Source organism: Pristiophorus japonicus, chromosome 2, assembly GCF_044704955.1.
Source record: "Pristiophorus japonicus isolate sPriJap1 chromosome 2, sPriJap1.hap1, whole genome shotgun sequence".
NCBI classification, from domain to species: Eukaryota; Metazoa; Chordata; class Chondrichthyes; family Pristiophoridae; genus Pristiophorus; species Pristiophorus japonicus.
In genome coordinates this window covers 333171911-333189334 of record NC_091978.1, presented here as the reverse complement: position 1 = coordinate 333189334, position 17424 = coordinate 333171911, and positions in this window count along the sequence as shown.

The following is a 17424-nucleotide window of genomic DNA, read 5'->3' as shown; positions in this document are numbered from 1 at the left end:
GATATGAATGGGAGCAATGGCTTGGCTCACAAAGATTACTAAATCCAACTGTGAGAGGTAGCTGGAACTCTGTTGATACTGAATCATCCTTCGGCGAATGACTCATATGTACTAATCGCTTAGTCAGCATCAGCCACTCCTTTAAGGCTGTATCCTGATGATGTCATTAGCAATCATTGTTTAAATAAAAATATTTCTAAAAATTCAATGTAAGTGGAAGAAGTAAAGAAAATGTAATTTTAATCATAGTCCATGTTGCTTATAAATTTTTTTTAAAATTGCTCTAAAGGTGTTGTTTTAATACCTGAATGTACAGGGTGTGACCATCATAATAGGGCTGATTTTAACTTGCTCTACCCGGCATCCTTAAAATCACAGAGCTGCACTTACCACCCCGCTTTGATCCCATCCACCAGTTTGCTCGGGGCCTTAATTAGGGTAGCCGAAGTGCCATCTGAAGCATGCAGGAAGCCTCAGTAAAGTATTTAAATCAGATTCCTACGATGTCAATAGGGCTTCAACACAATTTTTAATTTGTAAAAACAAAAGTAGCACATAGCACCGAACCCATCCAGTACTACCAGATACAGGCATAAAACATGCACTCGGATCATCGGTATGTGTGGAATTCACCTGGCTGGATTTCTTCATGGCATTTCCATTGGAATTTGTTGATTTTCACTAATCTTCTGCTTCTAAACCTTCAAGAAGTTGAGAGCTCAAGATGGGAATCACCCTGGGCACTCAACTGTAATTGGAGGAAGAGGACCAACAGAAGCAGCAGCAGGTTTGGGAACCTCAAGAAGATGCAGTCGGGACTCTGAGTAGACCACATGTGAGGAAGACTGCTTGCAGGCATTCTTACCCTGCCTACCTCTGGTCTATAGGCCCAGAGTCCGATACCTCCAATTTTCTGAGGGGCACTGTATCAAGAGGCTATGAGCATATGAGTTGGATTGTCTCTTAGTCACCACTTTCTGCCCATTATCATTGCCAGCGTAACATGTTAAAATCAGGAACCTAGATCAAGTATCACATTCCTGCTTTATTCATTTGAGTACTATTCTAGAATTTTGTGTATTAGTTGCTATATTTCTATTATGCCAGCTGCATACATTATGGCATTATGCCCTGAGATTATCTAAAGAATGTAAGATACCTAGCTGGCAGCATGTTTTCCCGAGCTTTGATAAATGTGACTAATTTTAAGTAATATGCTGATTGAATGTTTTAACTAGTGATAAATTAAGTTGCAATTTATCTGAATAGGCAGTGTCCATAGCTGGGTGAAAAGTGTGCGCACTTAGTACCACAAAACTGTTTGACATGCCATAATGTCTGCTAGTTGGAATATCTGCTCCAGTGCTTTTTCTTTAAAAGTTGTGTGTGGGATATTTGCATTATTAATAGTTGGTTATGATATGTCTGCTATATTAATTGCTCTCAACTGAAGTAAGTTCATAGTATAGTATCTATGATTGATTTTAAATGCTTTATTTTGGTGGATACACTCACCAATTGCCCAGTAATTAGAGGGACTTTTCCCCTAATCAGATGCTGCAAGCCTTCAGGGTTGTCTGTAATGGGAACCTGCCTTTCCCATTTGGGAATATTTATGCAGTTTGGCCGTGAGAAGCTCCATCTCAAAGTGGAAAAAGAGCTGAAACAATTCTGTTTAAACATTTGGGAGCCTTTGAACTTTACAGAATTGGAAAAATATGGAAGGTTTTTCCATATTTAACAAGCAACTAATGATCATAGCATGGCTAGAATTTCCTCTGTTATCGGCCAGTTACCACCCATTTGTACAAAATGTGAATTACTGCCCTGTATTCCCGTTTCACCTCCTGATTATCGCTGGCAGTAATTTCGGCCTATGATTACTGCCGGCGTTGCTGCAAATCGCCCGCCCCCATTTGCTGCCCAGAAATCGCCCAAATTCCCCCTCAGCGCTAATTTCCACCAAAAAGTATTTTTTAAGGCCTGCTGCCACCCGTTATTGCTCTGATTACAACCGCCCATTTTTAAAGTACCTACCTGACTTGGGCCAGCGTGATGCATGATTTTTCAAACTGGTAGCAATGCGGTGGAGGAGGATTTCCTGGAGTGTATTAGAGATGGTTTTCTAGACCAATACGTCGAGGAACCAACTAGAGAGCTGGCCATCCTAGACTGTGTGATGTGTAATGAGAAGAGACTAATTAGCAATCTTGTTGTGCGAAGCCCCTTGGGGAAGAGTGACCATAATATGGTAGAATTCTTTATTAAGATGGATAGTGACACAGTTAATTCGGAAACTAACTTAAGGAAAGGTAACTTCGAAGGTATGAGGCGTGAATTGGCTAGAATAGACTGGCAAAGGATACTTAAGGGGTTGAAGGTGGATAAGCAATGGCAAACATTTAAAGATCACATGGATGAACTTCAGCAATTGTACATCCCTGTCTGGAGTAAAAATAAAACAGGGAAGGTGGCTCAACCATGGCTAACAAGGGAAATTAAGGATAGTGTTAAAGCTAAGGAAGAAACATATAAATTGGCTAGAAAAAGCAACAACCCTGAGAACTGGGAGAAATTTAGAATTCAACAGAGGAGGACGAAGGGTTTAATTAAGAGGGGAAAAATAGAGTACGAGAGCAAGCTTGCAGGGAACATAAAAACTGACTGCAAAAACTTCTATACATATGTGAAGAGAAAAAGATTAGTGAAGACAAACGTAGGTCCCTTGCAGTCAGATTCAGGTGAATTTATAATGGGGAACAAAGAAATGGCAGACCAATTGAACAATACTTCGGTTCTGTCTTCACGAAGGAAGACACAAATAACTTTCCGAATGTACTAGGGGACAGTGGGTCTAGTGAGAAGGAGGAACTGAAGGATATCCTTATTAGGCAGGAAATTGTGTTAGGGAAATTGATGGGATTGAAGGCCGATAAATCCCCAGGGCCTGATAGTCTGCATCCCAGAGTACTTAAGGAAGTGGCCCTAGAAATAGTGGATGCATTGGTGATCATTTTCCAACAGTCTATTGACTCTGGATCAGTTCCTATGGACTGGAGGGTAGCTAATGTAACACCACTTTTTCAAAAAGGAGGGAGAGAGAAAACGGGTAATTATAGACTGGTTAGCCTGACATCAGTAGTGGGGAAAATGTGGGAATCAATCATTAAGGATGAAATAGCAACGCATTTGGAAAGCAGTGACAGGATCGGTTCAAGTCAGCATGGATTTATGAAAGGGAAATCATGCTTGACAAATCTTCTGGAATTTTTTGAGGATGTAACTAGCAGAGTGGACAAGGGAGAACCAGTGGATGTGGTGTATTTGGACTTTCAAAAGGCTTTTGACAAGGTCCCGCACAAGAGATTGCTGTGCAAAATCAAAGCACCTGGTATTGGGGGTAATGTACTGACGTGGATAGAGAACTGGTTGGCAGACAGGAGGCAGAGAGTTGGGATAAACAGGTCCTTTTCAGAATGGCAGGCAGTGACTAGTGGAGTGCTGCAGAGCTCAGTGCTGGGACCCCAGCTCTTTACAATATATATTAATGATTTAGATGAAGGAATTGAGTGTAATATTTCCAAGTTTGCGGATGACATTAAACTGGGTGGCGGTGTGAGCTGTGAGAAGGACGCTAAGACGTTGCAGGGTGACTTGGACAGGTTAGGTGAGTGGGCAAATGCATGGCAGATGCAGTATAATGTGGATAAATGTGAGGTTATCCATTTTGGGGGCAAAAACACGAAGGCAGAATATTACCTGAATGGCGGCAGATCAGGAAAAGGGGAGGTGCAACGAGACCTGGGTGTCATGGTTCATCAGTCACTGAAAGTGGGCATGCAGGTACAACAGGCGGTGAAGAAGGCAAATAGTATGTTGGCCTTCATAGCTAGGGGATTTGAGTATAGGAGCAGGGAGGTCTTACTTCAGTTGTACAGGGCCTTAGTGAGGCCTCACCTGGAAAATTGTGTTCAGTTTTGGTCTCCTAATCTGAGGAAGGACGTTCTTGCTATTGAGGGAGTGCTGCGAAGGTTCACCAGACTGATTCCAGGGATGGCTGGACTGTCATATGAGGAGAGACTGGATCAATTGGGCCTTTATTCACTGGAGTTTAGAAGCTTGAGTGGGGATCTCATAGAAACATATAAGATTCTGACAGGACTGGACAGGTTAGATGCGGGAAGAATGTTCCCAATATTGGAGAAGTCCAGAACCAGGGACATAGGCTTAGGGGTAGGCCATTTAGGACTGAGATGAGGAGAAACTTCTTCACTCAGAGAGTTGTTAACCTATGGAATTCCCTGCCGCAGAGAGTTGTTGATGCCAGTTCATTGGATATATTCAAGAGGGAGTTAGATATGGCCCTTACGGCTAAGGGGATCAAGGGGTATGTAGAGAAAGCAGGAAAGGGGTACTGAGGTGAATGATCAGCCATGATTTTATTGAATGGCGGTGCAGGCTCGAAGGGCCGAATGGCGTACTCCTGCACCTATTCTCTGTTTCTATGTTTCTATTAAGTATTGGCAGCTGGGATACAAACTTTATTCAGAGTGGAGATTACTACTTTTCACCATCATAACCGACTGGGTGATCACTCCAGCTGTTTTATCTTCTCCAAAGAGCCAGAGGGGAAAGGAGATTTTTTAAATATATAAACACAGCGTAATGGAACCCATATGTATAGGGAGAACAAGATGTACAGGGACCTGACCACTGCTGGTGCTGTCACCCAGTGCTACCATGACATGGGAGGTCGCCATCGTGCTCGTGCTCACTCCATTCAGATCATGAAGGCACAAGAGATTCCATCGAGTAAGTATCGCTGGCTTGCTATGGTTTTAGATTTTAGATACTAGTAAAGCTCCCTCTACACTGTCCCATCAAACACTCCCAGGGCAAGTACAGCACGGGTACAGCAGAGTAAGGCTCCCTTTAAACTCAGGCACCATAGGTCAAAGGCTAGTATCGAGCCCACTCCACTATGAGCGCCAAAACAACCTCGATCATTACCTCTCTCTCTTTCATGTCGGCACGGGTCTCGCCCTTGGTTTTCTCCATTCCAAGGGGTGGCAGTCCCAACACACTGTCAAGGCAGGTTTTGATCAAATTGAACAGGTCCTCCTCGTTCAGAAGAGGATCCAGCTTCCTGCCACCCAGGTGAAGGAGAACAGTTTGGACATCCTCAGATATGTAACATGACCCTGACCCCACCTCCACGAGAGCGGGAGAGGCGCGCTCTCGTTCTGAAGCCTCCATCTCCCGTGGGACTGGGGACTGTTTGAGCCCAGACAGTGAGGGTCAGTAGGTGGTCCCAGGGGTCAGGGAACGGGTGAAGACCCAGAGGGGGAGCTCCTCATTCCCTGACCCAGAGGGGGAGCCCCCCCATTCCCTGACCCGGAAGGGGAGCATCCAATTCCCTGACCCGGAAGGGGAGCCCCCCCTCCCCCCATTCCCTGGCCCGGAGAGGGAGCCTCCCTTACCTGACCCAGAGGGGGAGCCTCCCATTCCCTGTTCCATGATTCCAAGATCAAGTTCCCTCTGCCACACAGAATCCTGCGTCTCCAGCACAAGCTGCGCTTCAGCACCAAGAGACCAAACACTTCTAAAATGTATTGATATACTGTTGGATCACCTAATAAGGCTTGGCTGCAATTCACCCATAGAGCCAAGAGCTGGAAAGTGGGATTAGGCTGGACAGTTCTTGGTCGACTGGCGCGGACACGATGGGCTGAGATGGCCTCCTTCCGTGCTGTAAATTTGATTCATAGCCAAATAGCCCAAAATTTGTTCGGCTCAAAGAGATAGCCACTTGGGTGGGGTGCAGGAGGGCTGCTGTGGATCAGAGCTCCAAGTAGAAGCGGTACTTCCAGAGAAGAAAATAGACTGCCACCCCTTTTCAATCTCACTATCAGATGATATAACAGTCTGGAGAGATACCCCCCACCTTCCCAACAACTTTTGCTCCCCATTACATCCAACCAAAGATTTTTGAATTAGACCGACGAGGAGCAACCTCAGCATTTGTTCCATCAACATCATGAGTTGAACTTCCATCAAGCTCCTGGGCCAACTTCAGTTACTGGAGCAATTTGCAGAGGCTGATACAAACATTTTGAGCTTGGGACACATTACAGCTCGTTAGCCTTTCGAAAGAAAATCTGCATTTATTATCACATTTCATATACAATAAAGTAATTTTTGGAGTACTTACAACCAGGCCTGGGCTGATCTAATTAAAGCCAGTCACAGCAATCAGCACCAATGAAATATTTTATTAGCAGTTACACGTGTGAGTGGGATGGGAAGAGGGAGAGGAGTGGTTCATTTTATTGCTTGAACGTTTTTTTAAACTGAAGAATGCAGGTTGGCGATGAATGATGCTCACTACTGATCTCACTCCATGTCTCGCTAGCTGTCGTCAATTCAAAGACACACTGAACTCAGCATGTTTGCTGAGCGCTGCTGCCTAGTGTATTTCTGGGTCCGCAGAAACAGATGCTTCCAATCGAAACATTATTTAAAAAATAAACCCAATTCAATTGCAGATGTTTCTTGTCTGTTTGACTGGAGTAACTGACCAGTACCTGTAAAATATGCCGAGGGGCTGATTTTGTGGGTGATAGGAAAGAGATTTTGTAACATGTAACACCACTCAGGAAAAAGCCATTGGAGTCAGCCCACTGAGCTATTCATTGCTGAACATGAATTATTTGCAGGAAATGTTCTCCCCACCTTACTTTACTGATGCTGGCTGTAGCGAGGCCAGGGGGTTTGGAGGGGGAAGGGGTTGTGTCCATGCACTGGGGCCTCATCCAAGTAACCATTCTTCATGTGACTTGACAGTGTGGTAGTGGGGCTATTCGACTGTAGCTGGCGTCACAACTGTGATGTATGCACTGGTGAGGATGCTCACAGGTTTGTAGAGTTGTTGCACCTCTTTCGGGAACCAGCGCCTCACAACTTGAGCCTCCTCCGGGAAATCCCCTCCATGCCTTTCAGTTCTACATGGAGGGGATTCCTGTACGAGCTGCCCTCCATGCAGAACTGAAAGGCATGGAGGATGGCAACGTGGAGTTGCACACACTCCACGTTGCCATCCTCGTCTGCCGTCCGGACACGTATTGGCGCACCATCTTGACATCTGGAGGAGGCGGGGGTCCCCACTGGAGTGCTCTCTACGCGGGAGTCCTCTCTTTGTTTATTGCGGACATAGCCTGGAGGGTGTTGCACAGAGCAGTCCCGTGCAATAAGTTTTTACATTCGGTTCACGGGCTCCCAGGTCGCCTGTAATTTCTGGGGTCTAGAGGAGTCCGTGTTCCATGTGTAAATTGAGTGTGCGAGGTTGCAGCCCCACTTCCAATATCTGAAGGGGCTGCTCCTCAAATTCTGGTTGCACTTCAGTCCCACACTCCTGATCTTTGCACACCCTGTGCGGAGGATGAGTGGGCAGGTCGGAGGACGTCCTCGTAGGACTACTCCTGGGCATGGCCAAGGGGGCCATCAGCTGGTCCAGGCAGCAGGCGGTCGAGGGGGTCATTCAGCCCGACTGCCTGCCTCTCTTCCGCAGTTACATCCGAGCCAGGGTATCCCTGGAGATGGAGCACACGGTGTCCACCGGTACGCTCGTGGCCTTCTGCGAGAGGTGGGTGCCGAAGGGTCTGGGGTGCATCATCACCCTCGGTAACCAAATTTTAATTTGATCCATTAACGTCTAAAGTTTAATTTGTCTAAGTTTGTCGGTTGTAGGGCCCCCTTTAATCAGGGGGCACTTGATTTGCTGTTCAACTTTAAAATAGTTGTAGAGTTGTTGCATTGTGAGTGGCTTAGCCAGCTACGTGATGTTCACAAGACTGAAGAAAACCCCAGTCAGTTGGCTCTAGGTCATCCAAGATGAGGTATGAGTTTACAAGGAACACCGGCAATCACACATTTAAAGTCGTGTTTCCTAAAAGTTGTCATGTGGGACATATTTTTCTCTTCCCAGAAGCGAGTGAGACACAATACAAGAATGGTTTAGTTGAATAAAATGTTATATAAAACTTGTCATTTGTATTAAATTTTAACAATGTAATAAAGTAACAATTATTCTGAATGAAAATTTGTACAAAAAAAAACATGATGAACAACAACAAACAGCAACAACAACAGCAACAACATAGAAACATAGAAAATAGGTGCAGGAGTAGGCCATTTGGCTCTTCGAGCCTGCACCGCCATTCAATAAGATCATGGCTGATCATTCCCTCAGTACCCTTTTCCTGCTTTCTCTCCATACCCCTTGATCCCCTTAGCCGTAAGGGTCATATCTAACTCCCTCTTGAATATATCCAATGAACTGGCATCAACAACTCTCTGCGGCAGGGAATTCCACAGGTCAACAACTCTTTGAGTGAAGAAGTTTCTCCTCATCTCAATCCTAAATGGCCTACCCCTTATCCTTAGACTGTGTCCCCTGGTTCTGGACTTCCCCAACATCGGGAACATTCGTCCCACATCTAATCTGTCCAGTCCAGTGAGAATCTTATACATTTCGATGAGATCCCCTCTCATCCTTCTGAACTCCAGTGAATAAAGGCCCAGTCTCTTCTGATATGTCAGTCCAGCCATCCCTGGAATCAGTCTGGTGAACTTTCGCTGCACTCCCTCAATAGCAAGAACGTCCTTCCTCAGAATAGGAGACCAAAACTGAACACAATATTCCAGGTGAGGTCTCACCAAGGCCCTGTACAACTGCAGTAAGACCTCTCTGCTCCTATAATCAAATCTCCTAGCTATGAAGGCCAACATATCATTTGCCTTCTTCACCACCTGCTGTACCTGCCTGCCAACTTTCAATGACTGATGAACCATGACACCCAGGTCTCGTTGCACCTCCCCTTTTCCTAATCTGCCGCCATTCAGATAATATTCTGCCTTCGTGTTTTTTCCCCCAAAGTGAATAACCTCACATTTATCCACATTATACTGCATCTGCCATGCATTTGCCCACTCACCTAACCTGTCCAGGTCACCCTGCAGCCTCTTAGTGTCCTCCTCACAGCTCACACCGCCACCCAGTTTAGTGTCATCTGCAAACTTGGGAGATATTACACTCAATTCCTTCATCTAAATCATTAATGTATATTGTAAAGAGCTGGGGTCCCAGCACTGAGCCCTGCAGCACTCCACCAGTCACTGCCTGCCATTCTGAAAAGGACCCGTTTATCCCGACTCTCTGCTTCCTGTCTGCCAACCAGATCTCTATCTACGTCAGTACATTACCCCCAATACCATGTGCTTTAATTTTGCACACCGATCTCTTGTGTGGGACCTTGTCAAAAGCCTTTTGAAAGTCCAAATACACCACATCCACTGGTTCTCCCTTGTCCACTCTAGTTACATCCTCAAAAAATTCCAGAAGATTCGTCAAGCATGATTTCCCTTTCATAAATCCATGCTGAATTGGACTGATCCTGTCACTGCTTTCCAATTGTGCTGCTATTTTATCCTTAATGATTGATTCCCACATTTTCCCCACTACTGATGTCAAGCTAACCAGTCTATAATTATCCGTTTTCTCTCTCCCTCCTTTTTGAAAAAGTGGTGTTACATTAGCTACCCTCCAGTCCATAGGAACTGATCCAGAGTCAATAGACTGTTGGAAAATGATCACCAATGCATCCACTATTTCTAGGGCCACTTCCTTAAGTATTCTGGGATGCAGACTATCAGGCCCTGGGGATCTATCGGCCTTCAATCCCGTCAATTTCCCCAACACAATTTCCCACCTAATAAGGATATCCTTCAGTTCCTCCTTCTCACTAGACCCACTGTCCCCTAGTACATCCGGAAGGTTATTTGTGTCTTCCTTTGTGAAGACAGAACCAAAGTATGTGCTCAATTGGTCTGCCATTTCTTTGTTCCCCATTATAAATTCACCTGAATCCGACTGCAAGAGACCTACGTTTGTCTTCACTAATCTTTTTCTCTTCACATATGTATAGAAGCTTTTGCAGTCAGTTTTTTTGTTCCCAGCAAGCTTCCTCTCGCATTCTATTTTCCCCCTCTTAATTAAACCCTTAGTTCTCCTCTGTTGAATTCTAAATTTCTCCCAGTCCTCAGGTTTGCTGCTTTTTCTGGCCAATTTATATGCCTCTTCCTTGGATTTAACATTGTCCTTAATTTCCTTTGTAAGCCACGGTTGAGCCACCTTCCTCGTTTTACTTTTACTCCAGACAGGGATGTACAATTTTTGAAGTTCATCCATGTGATCTTTAAATGTTTGCCATTGCCTATCCACCGTCAACCCTTTAAGAATCCTTTGCCAGTCTATTTTAGCCAATTCACTCCTCATACCGTCAAAGTTACCTTTCCTTAAGTTTAAGAACCTAGTTTCTGAATTAACTGTGTCACTATCCATCTTAATAAAGAATTCTATCATATTATGGTCACTCTTCTCCAAGGGGCCTCGCACAACAAGATTGCTAATTAGTCCCTTCTCATTACACATCACCCAGTCTAGGATGGCCAGCTCTCTCGTTAGTTCCTTGACATATTGGTCTAGAAAACCATCCCTAATACACTCCAGGAAATCCTCCTCCCCTGCATTGCTACCAGTTTGGTTAGCCCAATCAATATGTAGATTAAAGTCGCCCATGATACCTGCTGTACCTTTATTGCACACATCCCTTATTTCTTGTTTGATGCTGTCCCCAACCTCACTATTACTGTTTGGTGGTCTGTACACAACTCCCACTAGTGTTTTCTGCCCTTTGGTATTCCGCAGCTCCACCCATACTGATTCCACATCATCCACAACAACATCAACAACAGTATAAACAATACTCAAAACACCCCTGCACCCTCCGACAATTCGACCTGCGACCACCTTTCCCAAAGCCTTTCCTCCCCAATCCCGCCCTGACCCTTAGCTCCTCCTCCTCCCGCTATCAATACTCCTGGCCCTGCCCACGTCGGGAATAGTACATCGTGCACCAGCACAGGACCTCTAGCATGTCTGCTGATTTGGGCGGGGGGGTGGGGGCGCAGGGGGCGACAATGGCAGTGCTATGTTTGGGGGTTCTGGAGAAGATGGAGGTGCTGAGGACCCATCTTCAAAGTCGGAAGAAACTAGTTCCTCCCGTGATCAGGTGCGGTGACTATTGCCGGTAAGGCACCTTGGGGTGCAGTGCTATATCCCACGACTGTCGATTGCCGCATGGCATTGGAGGTCTGGTTGTTCTCCCTCACCGCGGCAATCAGCTTCACCATGTCCTCCGATTGATGGGCTGCTAAAGCCGCGCTGTTTTCAGACAACCCAGCAATGGCCTGGAGGAGCTCTAGAATCAATTGGATGCTCATTCTGGACAGTGCCACCATGTCCAGGCTCGCACCTGTTTGTCGCGCAGCATTCCCACGTTGGCAAATCAGCCGCCACAGATTCACCATGGGGGTCGGTGTGCACCATTACATTACACTTGATCCCGCTTCCTCGGGCCAGAATCCAACACCCGACAAGGAACCGATGGCCACCAGTAGAAAGGACCCTTCAAGTTCCGCTACCCCTCCCTCCTCCTGCCCCACCACCGTTACAACGCTTTGAGGAATGGTCTCCTCCAGCTCCTGCAGCATCATCTCCTCCGTCTCTTCCATCATCTCTTCATTTGTTCTTTCCTGCCATGACTCCTCTCTAGGAGGGGCAGGCGGCTCTACCTGTGCAACTGTAAAAACATATAGACCTAGAAATCCCGGTTGAGGTCTTCCCGCGGGTAAACGACTGAAAAAGGGAAAAGAGATGCGCACTTACCTGTTCCTGCTGTGCCCACTCGAGATCCTGGTCCTGAGGCCTTCATTCCCTGCACGTCGCAGCGCGTGCGCATTGGGATGTCCGTAAGCTGGAGCTGGAGTCACATGGCTCTGTGCAGCCAATAAAAGGTATAGTATTTTCTCATTCATAATAATGGGAACTCCGTAAGTTGGAGTTCCCATTATTATGATTGAGAAACGTCCCCCAAACATCAAAACATTAATAACAAATAGAAAATATATACTACATATTTAAGATTAATTTAAATTAAAGTTATTAACGTCTTATAAAAAATAATTTATCCAATTTTTTAATAAAGTTTTTAAAATTAAGGTCTTAAATAAACTTACCATAGTGGGGAGGGTTTTTAACAATAAAATGTGTTTGTTAAATTTTATTTTGTTATGTTTTTGTATGTTTTAAAACTCTTACGCCTATAAAAGTAGGCTAAGCGCCTGCTTTTATCAGACGCAAGAGTTTTCAGGACATCCACTGGGCAAGATATGGGTAAATACCGTAATCTTGCTCAAGCAAATGTCCTGGATGTGGAGATATGGAGGATTAGTCAAACTCCAGCTTGACAGATCGGAAAAGCTGATTTTCAGCACATGCGCATTGCGCGCTGAAAACCGGCTTTTCCAATTACTTCCCGGGTCCGTACAAAGTTTCTACGGACCCGGGAGGCTGGGATTTCTGCCCCAACATTAATGGTTGGCGGCAGGGAAGGGGAGAGGTCAGAGGTAAGATCAGAGCAATTCACTTTGCACAGGTTTATGTGGAGAACAAACATTTTTTACCGAGAATCATTACATGAAATTATCATAAACAAAGTATAGAGAAAGTACATGACATAACAAAACTTGAGTCCCAAACAGTTTGCTTTCCAAGTGGCAAAGTGTGATCAACCAATAAATCATGCAGATAACATGTCTCGCTCCCAGCATGGCATTACATTCCATATTATATTGCCATAAGATTGAATTACATGACCGCAGTACAGTCCAGGGATTATGCAGACTTACCCTCCAGGAGAACTGGATCGCACCAACACATGAAGTGGTGCGATCATATGCTCCCATCAGGGCTGCAGCGCGTTCCTCGAGGTCCGTCAGAGAAATAGTCTTTGACGGACCACCGCCCATTTTGCGGAGCTCCGCCCTATTGCCAGCTAATTTTTTTCTGCAAAGGGGACAAAAAATATGTGTGAACTAATTTGACAGCTACTAATACAGAACACACACATACATATGTGCAAAATATATAGGTACACATCCCCAATTAACCGACCCCCAGTCTTTTCGCCAACGAGTGCACAATTTAAGTTTTGTTAGCACGCAAATGTTGCATGATGAACACATGCAAATACAGAGGACTAACACAATAAGATCGATGATGGGAAATAAAAATGACACCAAGCCTTACAACATAATAAAACGTGGCACTACTTAAGAGTAAATCGTCAATGCATGATAAAAGTTAGTGCTTACTCTCGCAGACCCAACAATGTAATTCCACCGTTTGCGGCACTGGTTCGGCCCCCGTATCATGGGCACGATGGAGGACGCCGCCTCAGCGATCTCTCGCCATAACCACTGATACACGAACGCTGACGATTTCCCTCGCCCACCCCATGTTAACTGATTCCAACTGGCCTCCACTAATGACTCCTGGCCTTCCTCCAAGAAACATGTGGCCCTTTTCCTCCCACCTAATGCCCTCTCCACTTCCAAAATGATTTTCCATTTTGTTGATATTTATTTATACATATGTTTGAATTTATTTATTTATTTGTTTATTTATTATTATTACTATTATTTTTTAAGATTTTATTATTATAATTATTACTAGTTATATTATTAATTATATTATTTTATATTATGGTACAATTGTAAATATACTGAATATAATCAATGTACTTCTCAAAACACCTCACAAATCGTCTCACAGCTCCTCTCTCACTGACCTCAACCAACTTCTGCAGCTTCAAGATGTCCAGTGCTGTCCTACTCTTCTCTGCGCATGTGCAGGGTTACCCTTAACCCCAAAATGGCGGGAGGATGACCGAGCATGTGCGGAGAAGATTTTCCGGCCATTTTCTGCAGTGGTTCTGCTTCCCTTACTAAAGGTAAGGAGATCGTCGACTTTTCTCAAATTTTCACCACGCGCTCCAGTCTGCTATCGCTAGACTTTGCCACCGCCGACATCAAGGATCAAAAACCACGGGAGCACACACCAGCGGTATTCCGGTGGTTAAAATGATGCAACTGCCGGAATACTGCTAAGGATCCAATGCAAGCGATCGGAGGGGAAATTCTAGCTCATGTTTCTTCACAGTTACGCCTTTTGGAATAGGCACAGCTCTCTGTCCTCTCCCGCACAATTTATCATCCAGAATGCCACTGACTTGGTAATTTTGGAACTGCTGCTCCATGATTGCAACATGCAAGGTCAGCGAGGAACAGTATGTACAATAAGAAATGGGGGCAAGAATTCTAAATCTAAACATTATTAAACTAGCCAAATTAGTCTAATGGTGATGAACAATTAAACAACTAATGAGAGGAGGAGGCTCCATGAACATCCCCATCCTCAAAAATGGCGTGCCCAGCACGTGAGTGCAAAAGATAAGACTGAAGTGTTTGCAACCATCTTCAGCCAGAAGTGCTGAGTGGTCCTCCTCGTGAGGACCCCATCATCATCACAGAAGCCAGTCTTCAGCCAATTTGATTCACTCCACGATACCAAGAAACGACTGAGCGCACTAGATACAGCAAAGGCTATCCCAGCTGTAGAGCTAAAGACGTATGCTCCAGAATGAGTTGCATCCCTAGCCAAGCTGTTCCAGTATAGCTACAATACTGGCATCTACCGGACAAAGTGGAAAACTGCCCAGGTATGTCCTGTCCTCAAAAAACAGGATACATCCAATCTGCCCAATTATCGCCCCATCAGCCTACTCTCAATCAACAGCTAAGTGATGGAAGATGTCGTCGACAGTGCTATTACGTGGCACTTACTCACCAATAACTTGCTCACCAATGCTCAGTTTGGGTTCCGCCTGGACATCTCAGCTCTAGACCACATTACAGCCTTGATCCAAACATGGACAGAAGAGGTGAATTCTAGAGGTGAGTTGAGAGTGACTGCCCTTGACATCAAGGCAGCATTTGATCGAGTGTGGCATCAAGGAGCCCTAGTAACATTGAAGTCAATGGGAATTAAGGAAAACTCTCCATTGGCTGTAGTTATAGCCAGCACAAAGGAAAATGGTTGTGGTTATTGGATGCCAATCATCTCAGCTCCAGGACATCTCAGCTCCAGGACACAGTTCCTCAGAGCAGTGTCCTAGGCCAAACCATCTTCAGTTACTTCATTAATAACCTTCCCTCCATTATAAGGTCAGATGTGGGGATACTCGCTGATGATGGGACAGTGTTCAGTTCCATTCGCAACTCCTCAGATAATGAAGCAATCCGTGCCCGTATGCAGCAAGACCTGGACAACATTCAACCTTGGGTTGATAACTGGCAAGTAACATTTGCGCCACTCAAGGTAATGACCTTCTCCAACAAGAGAAAGTTTAACCACCTCTCTTTGACATTCAATAGCATTACAATCATCGAATCCACCACCATCAATTTCCTGGGGAATCACTATTGACCAGAAACTTAACTGGCCCAGCCACATAAATACTGTGGCTACAAAAGCAGGTCAGAGGCTGAGTATTCTGCACCAAGTGACTTACCTCCTGACTCCCCAAAGCCTTTCCACCATCCACAAGGCACAAATCAGGAGTGTGTTTGAATACTTTTCACTTGCCTGGATGAGTGCAGCTCCAACAATACAAGAAGTTTGACACCATCCAGGACAAAGTAGCCCGTTTGATTGGCACCCCATCCGCCACCCTAAACATTCACTCTCACCACCACTGGCACACCGTGGCTGCAGTGTCTACCTTACACAAGATGCACTGCAGCAAGACGCCAAGGTTTCTTCGGCAGCACCTCCCAAATCCCGCAACTTGCATCACCTAGACAGACAAGGGCAGCAGGTGCATGGGAACACTACCACCTCCAAGTTCAGCTCCAAGTCACACATCATCCTGATTTGGAAATATATCGCCGTTCGCTGGGTTAAAATTCTGGAACTCCCTACCTAATAGTACTGTGGGAGTACCTTCACCTTACGGACTGCAGCGGTTTAAGAAGGCGGCTCACCATCACTTTCTCAAGGGCAATTAGGGATGGGCAATAAATGCTGGTCTTGCCAGCGACGTCCACATCCCGTGAATGAATTTAAAAATCCTGAAAATTCCTTGGTGCTAACCTTTTACACCTCTCAGTTAATTATTTAGTTGTTAAAGTTAAACAGACAGATACTAGTGGGTTGGTTCTTGCTGGAGCAGGGTATCTTATAGTCTGCCCCGTTAGTTAGACTTTTTTCTGCACCCTGTGGCTCGAATTTCTTTTTGCGTGGTAATTTGCTGAAAGTGAGAGCTGATAACGGTGTGGTGAGGGCAACTGGCTATCTTAGTTAACAGCAGAACTAACAGTGCATTTCCTTAACCAATGAGATTTAAGGGTTAAGAAAGAAACAGGAACAAAGAAGAAGGATGATGAATTAGAGTAGGTGAATTAGGGTCAAATCAGGTACAGAAAGAAAACTAAAGAGAGGGAAAGTGTCATGTATGTAACCACAATGTAACACCACTGTATTATTGTATACACTCAACCTAGATGCACACCTTCACCACAAGGGGTGAACTTGTGGGAGACACTCCTCACCTGATCATTCAGGTATAAAAAGGGAGGTCCCACGCAGGGTCACTGTCTTCGGAGTCCTGTGAATAAAAAGTTCAGGTCACAGAGTGACCTTGTCCCGAGAAAGTGCCTCGTGTGATTTCATACTGTACATTGGCGACGAGAAACGAGAATTCACGACCCACGAGAATGGCCACCGGTAGCACAGAGGAACGGTACTGTGTTGGGGAAGACTGGGACGATTTTGTCGAGAGGCTTCAGCAAAGCTTCGTTACGAAAGAATGGCTGGGGGATGCAGCGGCTGACAAGCGAAGGGCTCATCTCTTGACCAGCTGCGGACCAAAGACTTACGCGCACATGAAGGACATGCTAGCACCCGAAAAGCCGGCGGACAAAACCTTTGAAGAACTTAGCAAAATGATCGGGGAGCACCTCAAACCGGCGAGTAGCATACATATGGCCCGACACAGATTCTACACCCTCTGACGTCATGAAGGACAGAGCATACCGGACTTCGCAGCGGACCTCCGGTGTTTGGCCAGCCTCTGTAAGTTCACAGACGCCTGCAGAGGGGAGATGCTAGGGGACTTCTTTATCGAGGGCATCGGTCATGCGGGAATTTTCCGCAAATTAATTGAGACCAAGGATTTGACCTTGGAAGCGGCGGTGTTGATAGCTCAAATTTCATGGCGGGGGAGGAAGAGACGAAAATAATATATGCGCGCAATTCTGCCTCTAACGCGGCGATGGATCAGGGAGTCAACATCATTAATGCGACTCAGAGCCCTGCAGGCAGGCAGGGGCAGTCCGAAGCAATAGACCTCAGAGCAGGACTTCAACAGAGACAATGGCAGGCTGAACGGCCATTCACGTCATCAC